The following is a 16,201-nucleotide window of genomic DNA, read 5'->3' as shown; positions in this document are numbered from 1 at the left end:
TGTGCTCATCTTTGCATGAAATTTCTCCACTGGTCTCCAGTAGCATATTGGGCACCAACTGACTTGGGGAGTTCATGTTTCAGTGTCCTATATTTTTGCCTTTTCATACTATTCATGGGATTCTTAAGGCAAGAATAATGAAGTGGTTTGCCATTCCCTTCTCCAGTGGGCCACGTTTTTTCAGAACTCTCCACGACGACCCGTCCATCTTAGGTAGCCCTACACAACATGGCTCATAGTTTCATTTCAAATCCTAAAAGGTTAAGCACAAGCTGTAATCAATATTGCCGGGAGAAATATCAAAAATCTCATATATACAAATGACACCACCCTTGTGGCAGAAAGCGAAGTAGAACTAAAAAACCTCTTGATAAAAGTGAAAGAGGAGAGTGAAAAAGATGGCTTAAAACTCAACATTCAGAAGACTAATATTATGGCATCCAGTCCCATCGTTTCATGACAAATAGATGGGCAAACAATGAAAACAGTGACAGACTATTTTGGGGGTTTCCAAAATCACTGCAGATGTTGCCTGTAGCAATGAAATTAAAAGATGCTTGCTTTTTGGAAGAAAAGTCATGACCAACATGGCAGCATATTAAAAAGCAGAGACATTACTTTGCCAAGAAAGGTCCGTCTAGTCAAAGCTATGTTTTATTGTTTGTTTGTTTCAGTAGTCATGTATGGATGTGAGAGTTGGATTGTAAAGAAAGCTGAGTGCTGAAGAACTGCAGTGTTGAAGACTCTTGAGACTCCCTTGGACTGCAAGGAGATCCAACCAGTCCATCCTAAAGGAAATCAGCCTTGAATATTCATTGGAAGGACTGATGTTTAAGCTGAAACTCCAATACTTTGGCCACCTGATGTGAAGAACTGACTTATTTGAAAAGACCCTGATGGTGGGAAAGATTGAAGGCAGGAGAAGGGGACGACAGTGGATGAGATGGCTGGATAGCATCACTGACTCAATGGACATGCATTTGTGTAAACTCTGGGAGTTGATGATGGACAGGGAGGCCTGGCATGCTTCAGTCCATGGGGTCGGGAAGAATCAGACACGACTGAGCGACTGAACTGACTGACTTGCATGAAATATTCCCTTGATATCTCTAATTTTCTTGAAGAGATCTCTAGTCTTTCCCATCCTACTATTCTCCTTTGTTTCTTTGCACTGATTACTTAGGGAATCTTTCTTATCTCTGTTTGGTATTCTTTGGAACTCTGCATTCAGATATAAGTATCTTTCCTTTTCTCCTTTGCCTTTTGCTTCTCTTCTTTCTTAGCTATTTGTTAGGCCTCCTGAGACAAACATTTTGCCTTTTTACATTTCTTCTTCATGGAGGTGGTTTTGATCACCACCTACTGTATAATGTCATGAACCTCTGTCTGTAGTTCTTCAGGCCCTCTGTCTATCAGATCAAATCCCTTGAATCTATTTATCACTTCCACAGTATAATCGTAAGGGATTTGATTTAGGTCATACATGAATGGTCTGTGGTACTCCCTACTTTCTTCAATTTAAGTCTGATTTTGGCAATAAGGAGTTCATGCTCTGAGCTACAGTCATGTAATGGTTTTTGTTTTTGCTGACTCTACAGAGCTTCTCCATCTTTAGCTGAAGAGAATATAATCAGTCTAATTTCAGTTTTGATTATCTGGTGATGTCTATGTGTAGAATTGATGTTTGCTATGGCCACGGCATTCTCTTGGGAAAACTCTGTTAGCCTTTGCCCTGCTTCATCTTGTACTCCAAGACCAAACTCAACTGTTACTCCAGGTATCTCCTGACTTCCTACTTTTGCATTCCAGTCCCCATGATGAAAAGGATATCTTTTTTTTTTTTTTTTTTTTTTTTTGGTGTTAGTTCTAAAGGTCTTGTAGGCCATCATAGAACCTCTTTTTGCCTTTTCATACTGTTCATGGGGTTCTCAAGGCAAGAATACTGAAGTGCTTTGCCATTCCCTTCTCCAGTGCCCCACATTTTGTCAGAACTCTCCACCATGACTCGCCTGTCTTGAGTGGCATTACAGGGCATGGCTCATAGTTTCATTGAGTTAGACAAGACTCTGATCCATGTGATCAGTTTGGTTACTTTTCTGTGATTGTGGCTTTCATTCTGTCTGCCCTCTGATGGCTAAGTATAAGATGCTTGTAGAAGCCTTCTGATGGGAGGGACTGGCTCTAGGGGAATCTGGATCTTGTCCTGATGGGTGGGGCCATGCTCAGTAAATCTTTAATCCAATTTTCTGTTGATAGGTGGGGCTGTGTTCCCTCCCTGTTGTTTGGCCTAAAGCCAAACTATGGTAGGGGTAATGGTGGTAATGTTGACCTCCTTCAAAAGGATTTATGCCAGCACTGTTGTATTCAGTGCCCCAGCCCCACAGCCAGCCACCATTGACCCAGGCTTCCACCGGAGACTTCTGGACATTCACAGTCAAGTCTGACTCATTCTCTTTTGGGATCACTGCTCCTCTCTCCTGGATCTTGGTGCGCACAAGGTTTTGTTTGTGCTCTCCAAGAGTCTATTTTGGTGGCTCTATGGTGGTGCTAATGGCGACCTCCTCCAAGAGGACTTATGCTACAAGCCGGCTTCCCAGGTCTGCTGTAGCCAGATCTCATGTTCCCACAGTGTGCCACTGCTGACTTGTGCCTCTGCAGGAGACACTCAAACCTTCAAAGGCAGGTCTGGCTCAGTCTCTGTGTGGTCTCTGGTTCCTGGTTTAGATAAGGTTTTGTTTGAGCCCTCCAAGAGTCTCTAGTGGGCATGGAGTTTGATTCTAAATGTGATTTTGTCCCTCCTCCTGTCTTGTTCGGGCTTCTCCTTTGTCCTTGCATGTGCGGTATCTTTTTTTGGTGTGATCCAGCATTCTCCTGTTGATGGTTTTTCATCAGTGAGTTGCAACTTTGGAATTCTCACAGGAGAAAATGAGCACACATCCTTCTATTCTGCCATCTTTTACTCTGAGGAAATACTATATACAGATTGGTAAAGATTCATTGTCCCAGTTTTCATCCCTTGTTCTTCCTGATATCAATTCTTCTTAAGACACTCACTTCAAAACCTCAAATGACAGAACAACTAAGGGATTAACACTTGGAACATCAGGGAATCTCCAGAACTCTGATCTATCTAAGGCTTGTATTCATTTTGATCCATCAGTTCCTGTGTTTCCTGGTTGTTAATATATGAATATGATTCTTATCTTCCTATGAGAAGGTGAATTACCTGAAATCAGGTTTCAGTTGTCATTCATCCTCGTTCCCCTGCTGTTCCAGTTGTTATATCTAGTTAATCTTTCATTTTGGTACTTCTGTCATTTCTGATATCAACTATTTCTTACCTTCAATGCGTTTTCAACAAACTCATGTTGTCATTTTTATTTGTTATGGAATCTGTACTTTGGCTTACCCTACTCAAACCTGTGAATAGGTTTTACTCTTCCTCTGTCCCTACACACCAAAATTAATTCTTTTGTTTAAAGATACACAAGGACAGGCAGAAAGGTAATTTCATGAAAGAAAATAATACAGTTGAGTATATATTGCTAACTACAACTGTCCTAAAGATTAATATGGTTTACAAATATATCTCATATAACACAGTTACTTAAAGAATGGGTTGTCTGTCTTCAACTTATCAATAAGTGCTCTTTTACTCCCCTGTCCTCCAGTACTTTGGCCACCTGATGCTAACAACTGACTCATTGGAAAAGATCCTGATGCTGGGAAAGATTAAAGGCAAAAGGAGAGGGAGTGAGCAGAGGATGAGATAGTTAGATCATATCACTGACTCAATGGTCATGAATTTGAGCAAACTATAGGAAATAATGGAAGACAGAGGGGCCTGGTATGCTGCAGTCCATGGGGTCACAAAGAGTCAGACATGACCTAGCGACTGAACAACAACTGAAAACCAACCTTTTGAATAAATCATTCCAGAAGAGTAAATCTTATAAGGGTCCTTCCCACCCTTACTTTCACCCATTATATATTGTCCAAAATGTTACTACTAACTACTCCATATAGCACCTACTGTACTTTCTGAAAAGGTTATTCCATCTGTATACAAAGCACTGCTGAATACAATTCCTACATTAGTGCAAGTACCAAAATCTTCCTTGGAAAAATAGCTGCTATCAATAAGCATATAATAATTCATTTAATTTAGATCAAGGCCTGCATATGTGCTAAATCAATTCAGTCATGTCCAACTTTTGGGGGCCCTATGGACTATAGCCCACCAGGCTCATCTGTCCATGGGATTCTCTAGACAAGAATACTGGAGTGGGTTGTCATGCCCTCCTCCAGGGGATTTTCCCAATCCAGGGACCGAACCTGCATCTCTTATGTCTCCTGCGTTGGTAGGCTGGTTCTTTACCACTAGCACCACCTGAGAAGCCCATAAAATAAGTTGAAACAAGTTATTTTCTAAATAAAAATAGTATCATCAATCTAGAAACTTGAAGTAGAATTTGATTCATATCCAAAAAATACATTTACAATTGAGATACTATTCTGGTGAATGCTGGTTTCCACTATAGAATCTCTTTATCTTCTACATCTCTTTTAGGAAAATTTATCTATAGATATACTAGATCAAAAACAAAATATAATATAACTATTGTAATAGTAGTATAATATTAATTATTTGAAAGTTGCTTACTATGCTGTTATTATTCATTGATTGATTCATTTGTTAAACAAGCATGCATTAAATGCCATATCTGTGCCAGGTGCTAAGAAAACAAAAACAAATATTATGTCTAATATTAAAGGCTCATATTAACAAGCCAAATTTTTTTTCAAACTTATTTATGTGAAAGTCAATTAACTATTAAGCCTTACCTTTCCAGAGCATAGTCAGGAAGCAGGAAAAAAGTAAAAATAAAAAATGTTCTATAAAGAAATGTAAAGATACATTTTAAAATTAATTTTATGAGATTACCATATTATTGATACCAAACTGTCAAAAAGAGAACTATGACGTTAGTGAGATGGCAGAATAGAAATTCCCAGCAGTCATTCCCCCACAGTAATATCAATATAACAAAAAGTACAGACCAAAAACCTATATGAGATATTCAGAATCTAAATAAGATGCTTCTGTACTTCAGGAAAGTACAAAACTGAGACTAGTTGCACTGAGATAGATAAGAAGAGGCATTTCAAAGTCATCTTTGTCATTCCCAAGCCAAGATAGGTCAGTCCTGGGAGCAAATATTCCAACTTGTGACTTAACAGAGAAAGAGAAGAGTGGTGTGTGTGTGTGTGTCCAATGCCCCAACTTTTTGGAGGACTGCCAAAAGACTGATTTCTTTCACTTCTCATTTGGAGTGCTGATGAAACTGATAGTTTGGCAACCTATGGGCCACTGACCACAAAGAAGAATGCTTGCTGAAGCCAGCATGATTCAACAGAATTGTGAGGTAGTGTACAACATACAACACGAGGCTTCTCCCTCAAGCGGGAAGGAAAAGAATTGAATATTTTTCTAGACTTTTGAATTTTGAGAGAACTGCCTAAGAGACTAATTCCAATTTTACTTGACTCAAGGTGTTGATGCAGAACCGGCATACTTTGAATGTTTGTTGGCTAGTGCACCCAAAGAAAATGGGGTACTTGCTCCTGTAAAACCAGAAAACTTGCACCAGAAATAGCAAGATATTATTAAAATTATTATTATGAGAAAGGAGCTGGAGCACCCTATAATTATGAACTTGCAACTTCCTAAATAGTTTCAATGTCCCTCAGAATCTCTAGCCAGGCTGAAGTGAAGTGAAGTGAAATGAAGCCACTCAGTGGTGTCGACTCTTTGTAACCCCATGGACTGTAGCATACCAGGCTCCTCCATCCATGAGATTTTCCAGGCAAGAGTACTGGAGTGGGTTGCCATTTCCTTCTCTAGGAGATCTTCCCTACCCAGGGATTGAACCCGGGTCCCCCACATTACAGGCAGATGCTTTACCGTCTGAGCCACCAGGGAAGTCTAGCCAGGCTGACTACTGAGAAAAATAGTTATTCTCCTGTGTGAAGCCAGTCCATTAAAAACTGGGGGAGATGGCTTTCCAAATGGACAGGTTCCAACACAAAGTTATAAGACATATGGCAAAACACGGAGATATGACTCAAATAAAGGAGCAAAATAAATCTCCAGAGAATGACATTAAAGGAACAGAAGAATATGAATTACCAAACACAGAATTCAAAATAACTGCCAAAAAGATGCTCTACAAAATCTTTTAGACGAAAACAATACATAAATAAAATGGAAACTAAAGAGTAAATATTAAAAAGACAAGTTAACAAATTTTGGAGCTGAGGAATACAAAAGATAAAATTAATTCTTAGGAGTTCAAGAGTAGGCTTAAATAGACAGAAGGAAAAAAATCAGAAGATGTGAAAACAGGGTATTTGAAATTATCCAGTCAAAGGAACTAAAAAAAAAAAAAAAAAAAAAGACTGAGAACTTCTGAAATTCAAGAAAGGATGTTGAAATCCATATTTGAGAATTTGAAGATTCCAACTAGGAAGAATTCAAAGAAATCCATGCCAAAATATATTCTAATTAAATTGTCAAAAGTCCAAGATAAAAACAGAATTTTGAAAGCAGCAAGAAAAAGTGACTCACCACATGCAAACAAAACCAAACCCATAAAACTATTAATGCTTTCTCAAGGAGAAACATAGCAGGAGAGAAGGGAGTTGGATCACTTATTTAAAGTGTTGAAAGGTAAACAGAAAAGAAAGAAAAAAAAAAAAAAACTGGCAACCAAGAATACTAGACCAAAAAACTATCCTTAAAAAATGAAACAGAAAGGCCTTTCCAGACAGAAGAAGAAAAAAAAAAAAAAAAAAGCTGAGAGATTTTATCACCACTGGACCCGCCTTAAAATAAATGCTGTGCTAAGTCATTTTAGTCCTGTTTGACTCTTTGCAACCCTATGGACTGTAGCCTGCCAGGCTCCTCTGTCCATGAGATTCTATAGGCAAGAATACTGGAGTAGGTAGCTATTCCCTTCTCCAGGGGACCTTCCCAAACCAAGGATTCAGCCTGTGTCTCTTATGTCTCATGCATTGGCAGGTGGGTTCTTTACCACTAGCGCCACCAAATGCTAAAGGAAATCATCTGAGTTAAAATGAAAGGACACTAAACAGCAGCAGGAAAGCATGTATATAAAGGTATAAAAGCTTGGTGGGAATGCAAACTAGTACAGCCACTGTGGAGAACAGCGTGGAGATTCCTTAAAAAACTGGAAATAGAACTGCCATTTGAACCAGCAATGCCACTCCTGACATACACACCAAGGAAACCAGAATTGAAAAAGACACGTGTACATCAATGTTCATTGCAGCACCATTTACAATAGCTAGGACATGGAAGCAACCTAGGTGTCCTTTGGCAGATGAATGGATAAGAAAGCTGTGGTACATATACACAACAGAATATTACTCAGCTATTAAAAAGGACACATTTGAATGAGTTCTAATGAGGTGAATGAAACTGGAGCCAATTATACAGAGTGAAGTAAGTCAGAAAGGAAAACACCAATACAGTATATTAACACACATATATGGAAGCTAGAAAGATGGTTAATGATGACCCTATATGTGAGAGAGCCAAAAAGACACAGATATAAAGAACAGACTTTGACTCTATGGGAGAAGGCGATGGTGGGATGGTTTGAGAGAATAGCATTGAAACATGTATAGTACTATACGTGAAATAGATCACAAGTCCAAGTTCGATGCATGAAATAGGACACTCAAAGCCGATGCACTGGGACAACTCTGAGGGATGGGATGGGGAGGAAGGTGGGAAGGGGGTTCAGGATGGAGGACACATGTACACCCATGGCTGATCCATGTCAATGTATGGCAAAAACCACTACAATATTGTAAAGTAATTAGCTTCCAATTAAAATTAAAAAAAAAAAAAGCTTGCTGGTAAAGTTAAATATATAGACAAATACAAAGGACTGTATTACCAAAGTGTGGTGCATAAATTGCCTCAATTATCATATAAAAGTAAAGATACAAAGGTATAAAAAATTACAGTCAACAAAATGTTAATAGATACACAATATAAAAAGATGTAACTTGTGACATCACCAACAAAAAGGGGGAAGAAGTAAAACTATGGTATATTTAATGTAACTGAAGTCATAAGCTTAAAGTCTGTTGTTAAAAGATATCTTATGTACATCTTAAGGCAACCATATAAAAGTAAAAACTTATAGAAGACACAGTTAAGAAACTCAGAAAAGAATCAAAACCTGTCACAATAACAACAAAAAGAAAGGCAAACAATACAAAGATTGCAAATTTAAATGAATTAAATTTTCCAATCAAATAAGCATAAAGTAGTTGAATTGATGGCAAAATAAGATCTAAGCATCTACTCAGTATCAGTTTTCATTTCAGTCCCAAAGAAGGCAATGCCAAAGAATGTTCAAACTACCATACAACTGCACTCATTTCAAATGCTAGCAAGGTAATGCTCAAAATCCTTCAAGCTAGGCTTCAAAAGTACATGAACTAAGAACATCCAGATGTAAAAACAGAATTTAGGAAAGATAGAGGAATCAGAGATCAAACTGCTAACATTTGTTGGATCATAGAGAAAGCAAGAGAATTCCAGAAAAACATCTACATCTACTTCATTGACTACACTAAAGCCTTTGACTGTGGGGATCACAACAAACTGTGGGAAATTCTTAAAGATATGGGAATACCAGACCACCTTACCTGCCTCCTGAGAAACCTGTATGCAAATCAAGAAGCAACCAGACATGGAACAACAGACTGGTTCAAAATTGGGCAAGGAGTGTAACAAGACTGAATATTGTCACTCTGCTTATCTAATGTCCATGGCAAGTACACTATGTAAAATGCCAGGTTGGAGGAATCATAAGCTGCAATCAAGTTTGCCAGGAGATTGCTGGATCATATGGTAGTTTTATTCCTCATTTTTTAAGGGATCTTCATACTGTTTTCTATAGTGGTTGCACCAGTCTGCATTCCCACCAACAGTGCAAGAGAGGTCCCTTTTTTCTCTACACCCTCTCCAACATTTATTGTTTGTAGACTTTTTGATGATGGCCATTCTGACTGGTGTGAGGTGATATCTTATCATGGTTTTAATTTTCATTTTTCTAATAATGAGTGATGTTGAGCATCTTTTCATGTGTTTATTAGACATCTGTATGTATTCTTTGGAGAAATGTCTCTAGGTTTTCTGTCCACATTTTGATTGGGTTGTTCGTTTTTCTGGTATTGAGCTTCATGAGCTGCTTGAGCTGTTTGTACAAAATGGAAAGCAAAAAAGAACTTAGGAGCTTCTTGATGAAAGTCAAAGTGGAGAGTGAAAAAGTTGGTTTAAAATTCAACATTAAGAAAACTAAGATCATGGCATCCAGCCCCATCACTTCATGGCAAATACATGGGGAAACAATGGAAACAGTGACAAACTTTATTTTGTTTGATTTTAAAGTCACAGCAGATGGTGACTGAAGCCATGAGATTAAAAGATGCTTGCTCCTTGGAATAAAAGTTATGATAAACCTAGACAGCATTCTAAAAAGCAGAGACATTAGTTTACCAACAAAGGTCCATCTAGTCAAAGCTATGGCTTTTCCAGTAGTCATGTATAGATGTGAGAGTTGGACTATAAAGAAAGCTGAGCACCAAAAAATTGATGCTTTTGAACTGTGGTGCTGAAGACTCTTGAGAGTCCCTTGGACTGCAAAAGGATCCAACTAGGGCATCTTAAAGGAAATCAGTACTGCATATTCATTGGGAGGACTGATGCTGAAGCTGAAACTCCAATACTTTGACCGCTTGATGTGAAGAACCAACTAATTGGAAAAGACCCTGATGTTGGGAAATAGTGAAAGTGGGGGGAGAAGGGGATGACAGAGGATGAGATGGTTGGATGGCATCACCAATGTGATGGATATGAGTTTGGGTAGGCTCTGGGAATTGGTGATTGGCATGGGGAAGACTGGCATGCTGCAGTCATGGGGTCACAAAGAGTCAGAAACAACTGAGCGACTGAACTGAACTGAAAGTTTGACAGGACTTAGAAACTGAACAACCACAGTAAAAGGCCATTGTTAATAAGAAGAAAGGAAACAGTTAAAATTAGAGAAGAAATAATGGAAATCAAGAATAGAAAAACAATACAAAAATTCAGAAAACAAATAACTTTTATTTTGAAGATAAAACTGACAGTTATCCCCTCACCACCACTTCTATTCAGTGTAGAACTGGAAGCTTCACCCTGAACAATGAGAAAAAAAAAGAAAGAAAGAAAGTTATCCAATTCAGAAAAGAATTAAAATGATCTATTCACAGACAGCATGATTTGTAGAAAACTGTAAGGATTCCAAAAAAACTGTTTAAAAAAATTCAGAACATGCAGAACACAAAATCAACATACAAAAATAAGTTGTGTTTCTATACACTGATACAACAATAAATTCAAAAGGAAATTAAGAAAAAGTCATAATAGCCTCAAAAAGAATTTAATAATTAGGAATAAAATTAACCAAGGGAGCAAAAAACTTACACACTTACACTGATAAATAAAGAAGACACAAATAAAAGGAAAGGCACCTCATTTTCACAGCTTGGAAGACTTAATATTCTTAAAATATCCATACTACACATAATAATATGCTGTTATAATGCAAGTCTTATCGGAACCCCAGTGGAATTTTGACAGAAATGGAATAAAAAATCCTAAAATTTGTATGGAATGGAAAAATAATCAATGTTTCCAGAAAAATCTTGAGGAAGATGAACAAAACTATAGTCTTTATATTTCCATTTCAAAATCTATTTCAAAGCTACAGCAATTAAAAGTGTATGGCATTGGCATAAGGACAAACACATAGACTAATGGATCAGAATAGAGAGGCTCGAATCAATTTATATATATATATGGTAAAATTATTTTCCACAAAGGAGCCAAGACTGCATAATACAGAAAGAATGGCACGTTCAACAAATGGTGATACAAAAACTGAATATTCTCAGTGAAAGCAATAGAATTAGACCCTTATCTTACATGGTTCACTAAAATAGACTAAAAAAAAAAAAATTGGAAGCTGAAACATAAGACTGGAAACTACAATATCATTAGAGAAATCCTAGAAGAAGTTGCATGACATTGGATTTGGTAATGATTTATTGGATATAGTAGGAAAAACAAAGGCAATGAAGGCAAAAATAGACAAGCGGAATGACTTCAGACTAAAAACTTTCTGTACAACAAAGGAAGCAAGCAATGGGGTTAAAAAATGAGGTATGAAATGAGTGAAAATATTTGTAAAACATATATTTGATAAAAGATTAATATCTAAAATGTATAAGGAACTCATAACTCAATAGCAGAAACAACTCAATAAAAATGAGAAAAGGATTTGAATATTCCTTTCTTCAAAGAAGAAACATAAATGACTAACTGGTATATGAAAATATGCTCAATACCCATAGTAATCAGAAAATGAAAATCAAAACCATAATGAGAAATTACCTCATATTGGTTAGATTGGCCATTCTTTTTTTTAAAGTAAAATAAACAGAAAGTGTGTTGATGAGAGTGTGAATAAATTGGAACACCTGTGCACTAATGGTAGAAATGTAAAGTGATTCAGCCACTAAAGGAAAATATAATGTAGGTCCTCAAAAATTTTATTAGAATTACCACATGATATGATACAACAGTTTCTGCTATTAGGGGTTCATCCAAAGTAATTAAAATTATGATATCTTGATGAGATATTTGCATTCCCATGTTATTTACAATAATATTCACAGTAGATAATAGGTGAAAACAATATAAATATTTATGGCTGAGTGAATAAGAAAATGTTGTACATGTATAAATGGAATATTAATTTGGCCATAATGAAGGATGAAACCCTATCATACTCTGAAAAATGGATGAATCTTAAAGACATAATGCTAACTGAAATAATCCAGTCATAGATGGACAAATATTACATGATTCTTCTTGTATGAGGTACCTAAAGTATTCAAACTCATACAAAACAAAACAAAACAAACAAACAAAAGTGTAGAATGTTGGCTCCCAGGATTTAAGTGGAAAATAAGATGGGGAGTTGCTGTTCAATGGGTATAAGCTTTCAGTAATGATGTTCTAGAGATCTGTTGTACAACATAGTGATTATAGTTAACAATGCTGTATTGCACATTTAAACATTTGCTGAGATAGTATATCTCATGTTATGTTTTTATTCCTAGAAAAACACACACATACAAAATAAAATCTCAACAAGACAGAAAGCTGGAAAATCACCAGCCGATTCTCCTCTATTAAAGTATATGCAAATATCTTAAGCAAAATACTTGCAAACTAATTTAAAGAGTATATGCAAAGGATACTATATAATGACTGAGTTGGTTTTATCCAAGGGATCCAGTGTTGGTTTAATATTCAGATACCCACAACATCAGACTAAAGAAGGAAAAAAAAATCACACAACTATTTGAATATATGGAGAAAATGTATTTGGCAAAATTCAACTTCTTTTAACTTTTATAGGAAGGAAATTTAATAGTACTTCTTAGAAAGGAAACACCAAAATCCACTTCAAAATTACACTTTTATGACACATTGAGTTGTTTTAATTTAAGATAGAGAAAGACAATGAAGCCTTAAACTAGAGACCCTAGACTGCTCAATAAGTCAAGAAGATGGTTTACTTGGAGATAACTCAGCTGAATAATACTGTGAATAAATTGGTTTAAATGGTATTAGAAGTCTGAAAAGGCAAATTAGTAAAACTGAAGTAATAAGAAACTAATTTCAGGAACAGATACCACCTTTAGGGCTGGGAGACAAAGGACAGAGGTTAGGGTTTTCAAAATCTAGAATCTTGGAGGGAAAACCTTGAGAAGCTGGGATCTGTTTACCTATAAGGGCTGCTGCCTAGATAACAATGGTACTCAGGAGCTTGAAGGGGGCCTCATGGAGCTGGGATTCAAATATTGGTGAAGGGTTACTGCTAATATCTCCAACTCTTGTTAATGTCTCCAAGAAAGCACAATGAGACTGGTTTGGGGACTATGGAAAATTATGAGACATTGGAAACCACTGCTAAGTAAGTAAGTAAAGTCGCTCAGTCGTGTCCGACTCTTTGCGACCCCATGGACTTTAGCCTACCAGGCTCTTCTGTCCATGGGATTTTCCAGGCAAAAGTTGCCATTTCCTTCTCCAGGGGATCTTCCTGACCCAGGGATCGAAGCTGACTCCAGCATTGCAGACAGACGCTTCACCGTCTGAGCCACCAGGGAAGCCCAACATTCATCTCGTCCTTTGAGCAGGAAACAACTGCTACTAGAACCAAATGCTATTGCTAGGGTAAAATACCATTGTACGGTATGTAAAGAGAAAATTTCGTTTACCTTTTCCTAGCCTTAAAATCTCCCTATAATGCTGAACTTACTTACAGAACAGAAACTGACTCACAGACTTAAAAAACAAACTTATGGTTACAGGGAAGATGATGGGGAAGAGGGATAGATTGTGAATTTGAGATTGACATTTACACACTGCTGCATTTAAATAGATTGAAATAGATAACCAACAAGGACCTGCAGTATACCACAAGGAATGCTTCTCAATACTCAGCAATAACCTAAATGGGAAAATAATCTGAAGAAGAATAGATATATGCATAACTGAGTCACGTTGCTATATACAATGTTGTTAATTACTATGCTCCAATATAAAATAAAAAAATAAAAACAAATCATCTAATGAAGAACCAGTTTGCAAATAGAAAAGTATTCTATTTTAGCCCTAGCACCACAAAGATTATAGAAGGGTGAATTTGGAACAGAAAGACCATAGCTTAATAATTGATAAAAAATGAAAGGGGTGAAGATTATTTTTTATTTCAGCTTTTTCTTTGGTATTAACTTCAATATTTCAGCAACATTTATTTCTTGCTCACATTACATGAAGATTGTGGGTCAGGTACAGTTCTACTCAGTGCTTCTACATGTTTTCTTATTCTTAATACCAGGTTGAGCACCAGTCCCTGTCTGGGATATGTTCTTGTTCAGAACGAGGTCACATCTAAGGTCTAAGCCTTGAGTTGCATTTATCCAATAAGTAGTGATGCTGAACATGATTTTATGTCCTTTTTGTCCATCTGTGTATCTCTTTTGGAGAAGGGTCTATTTTTGTCTTTAACCTATGGAGAAATGAAAATCAAAGCTACAGTGAGGTATCACCCCACACCAGTCAGAATGAAAAGCATCAAATATTCTACAAACAATACATGTTGAAGAGGGTGTGGAGAAAAGGGAGCCCTCCTACACAGTTGCTTGAAATGTAAATTGGTACAGCCACTATGGAGAACTGTATAGAAGTTCCTTAAAAAAACTGAAAAAAAAGATCTATCATGTAATCCTGCAACCCCACCCCTGGGCATTATCTGGAGAAAACCACAATTCAAAATGATACATGCACTGCAATGCTCAATGCAGTGCTGTTTATAAAAGCCAAGACATCAAAGTAACCTAAATGTACATCAACAGAGGAATGGATAGAGAAGATGTGATACATACATATAACAGAATATTACTCAGCCATAAAAAAGAATTAAGTTATGTCATTGGCAGCAACATGGATGGACCTAGACATTGTTATACTGACTGATGTAAGTCAGATAGAGAAAGACAAATATCATATGATGTTTATTATATGTGGAATCTAAAAAAATGGTACAAATGAATTTATCTACAAAATAGTCACAAATGTAGAAAACCAACTTAGCTTTACCAGGGAGAATGGGGGATAGGGATTAATTGGGAGGTTGAAATTGACACATACACACTACTATATATAAAATAGATAACTAATAAGGACCTACTGAATAGCATAAGAAACTCTACTCAGTAGTCTCTAATGACCTACATGGGAAAATAATCTAAAAAAGAGTCAGTATATATTTATCTATAACTGATTCAAATTGCATATAGCATAACTAATACAACCTTGTAAATCAACAATATTCCAACAAAAAATTTAATAAAACCCTAAGGCAATTCACAACGTGGCACTTAAAGCTTTGCCTCAAGCATGGCAAACATATTAATTCATGTGCCACTGGCCAAAGTATATCATATGTCCAATTCCCATGTAATAGGTGTGAGAAAGGAATACAGAAGCAAGTCACATGACAATGGTCTGGGTTAAATAATCTGACTGCACAGAGGTAGAGAGTGGTTGGCAAAAATATCCCAGTGATCTACATGTTTGAAATGAACAACAACAACAAAAAGTATTATTTATAGGTTATATGGTTATTTACCTAGAAACTTTTTAAAAATCTATGTATAAAATGTTCAGTTCAGTTCAGTTCAGTCACTCAGTCATGTCCGACTCTTTGCAAATCCATGAATCGCACCACGCCAGGCCACCCTGTCCATCACCAACTCCAGGAGTTTACTCAAACTCATGTCCATCAAGTCGGTGATGCCATCCAGCCATCCCATCTTCTGTCCCCTTCTCCTCCTGCCCCGAATCCCTCCCAGCATCAGGGTCTTTTCCAATGAGTCAACTCTTCGCATGAGGTGGCCAAAGTATTGGAGTTTCAGCTTGAGCATCACTCCTTCCAATGAACACCCAGGACTCATCTCCATTAGGATGGACTGGGTGGATCTCCTTGCAGTCCAAGGAACTCTCAAGAGTCTTCTCCAACACCAAAATTCAAAGCATCAATTCTTAGGTGCTCAGACTCCCTTATGATCCAACTCTCACATCCATACATGAACACTGGAAAAACCATAGCCTTGACTAGACAGAACTTTGTTGACAAAGTAATGTCTCTGCTTTTTAATATGCTACCTAGGTTGGTCATAACTTTCCAAGGAATAAGTGTCTTTTAATTTCATGGCTGCATGGTCATAACTTTCGAAGGAATAAGCGTCTTTTAATTTCATGGCTGCAATCACCATTTACAGTAATTTTGGAGAAAAAAAAAATTAAGCCTGACGCTGTTTCCCCATCTATTTCCCATGAAGTGATGGGACCAGATGCCATGATCTTAGTTTTCTGAATGTTGAGCTTTAAGCCAACTTTTTCATTCTCCTCTTTCACTTTCATCAAGAGGCTTTTTAGTTCCTCTTCACTTTCTGCCATAAGGGTGGTGTCATCTGCATATCT

This window comes from Dama dama, chromosome X (genome assembly GCF_033118175.1).
Source record: "Dama dama isolate Ldn47 chromosome X, ASM3311817v1, whole genome shotgun sequence".
NCBI classification, from domain to species: Eukaryota; Metazoa; Chordata; class Mammalia; order Artiodactyla; family Cervidae; genus Dama; species Dama dama.
The sequence above is the reverse complement of the archived record's forward strand: the minus strand, read 5'-3'. Positions refer to the sequence as shown.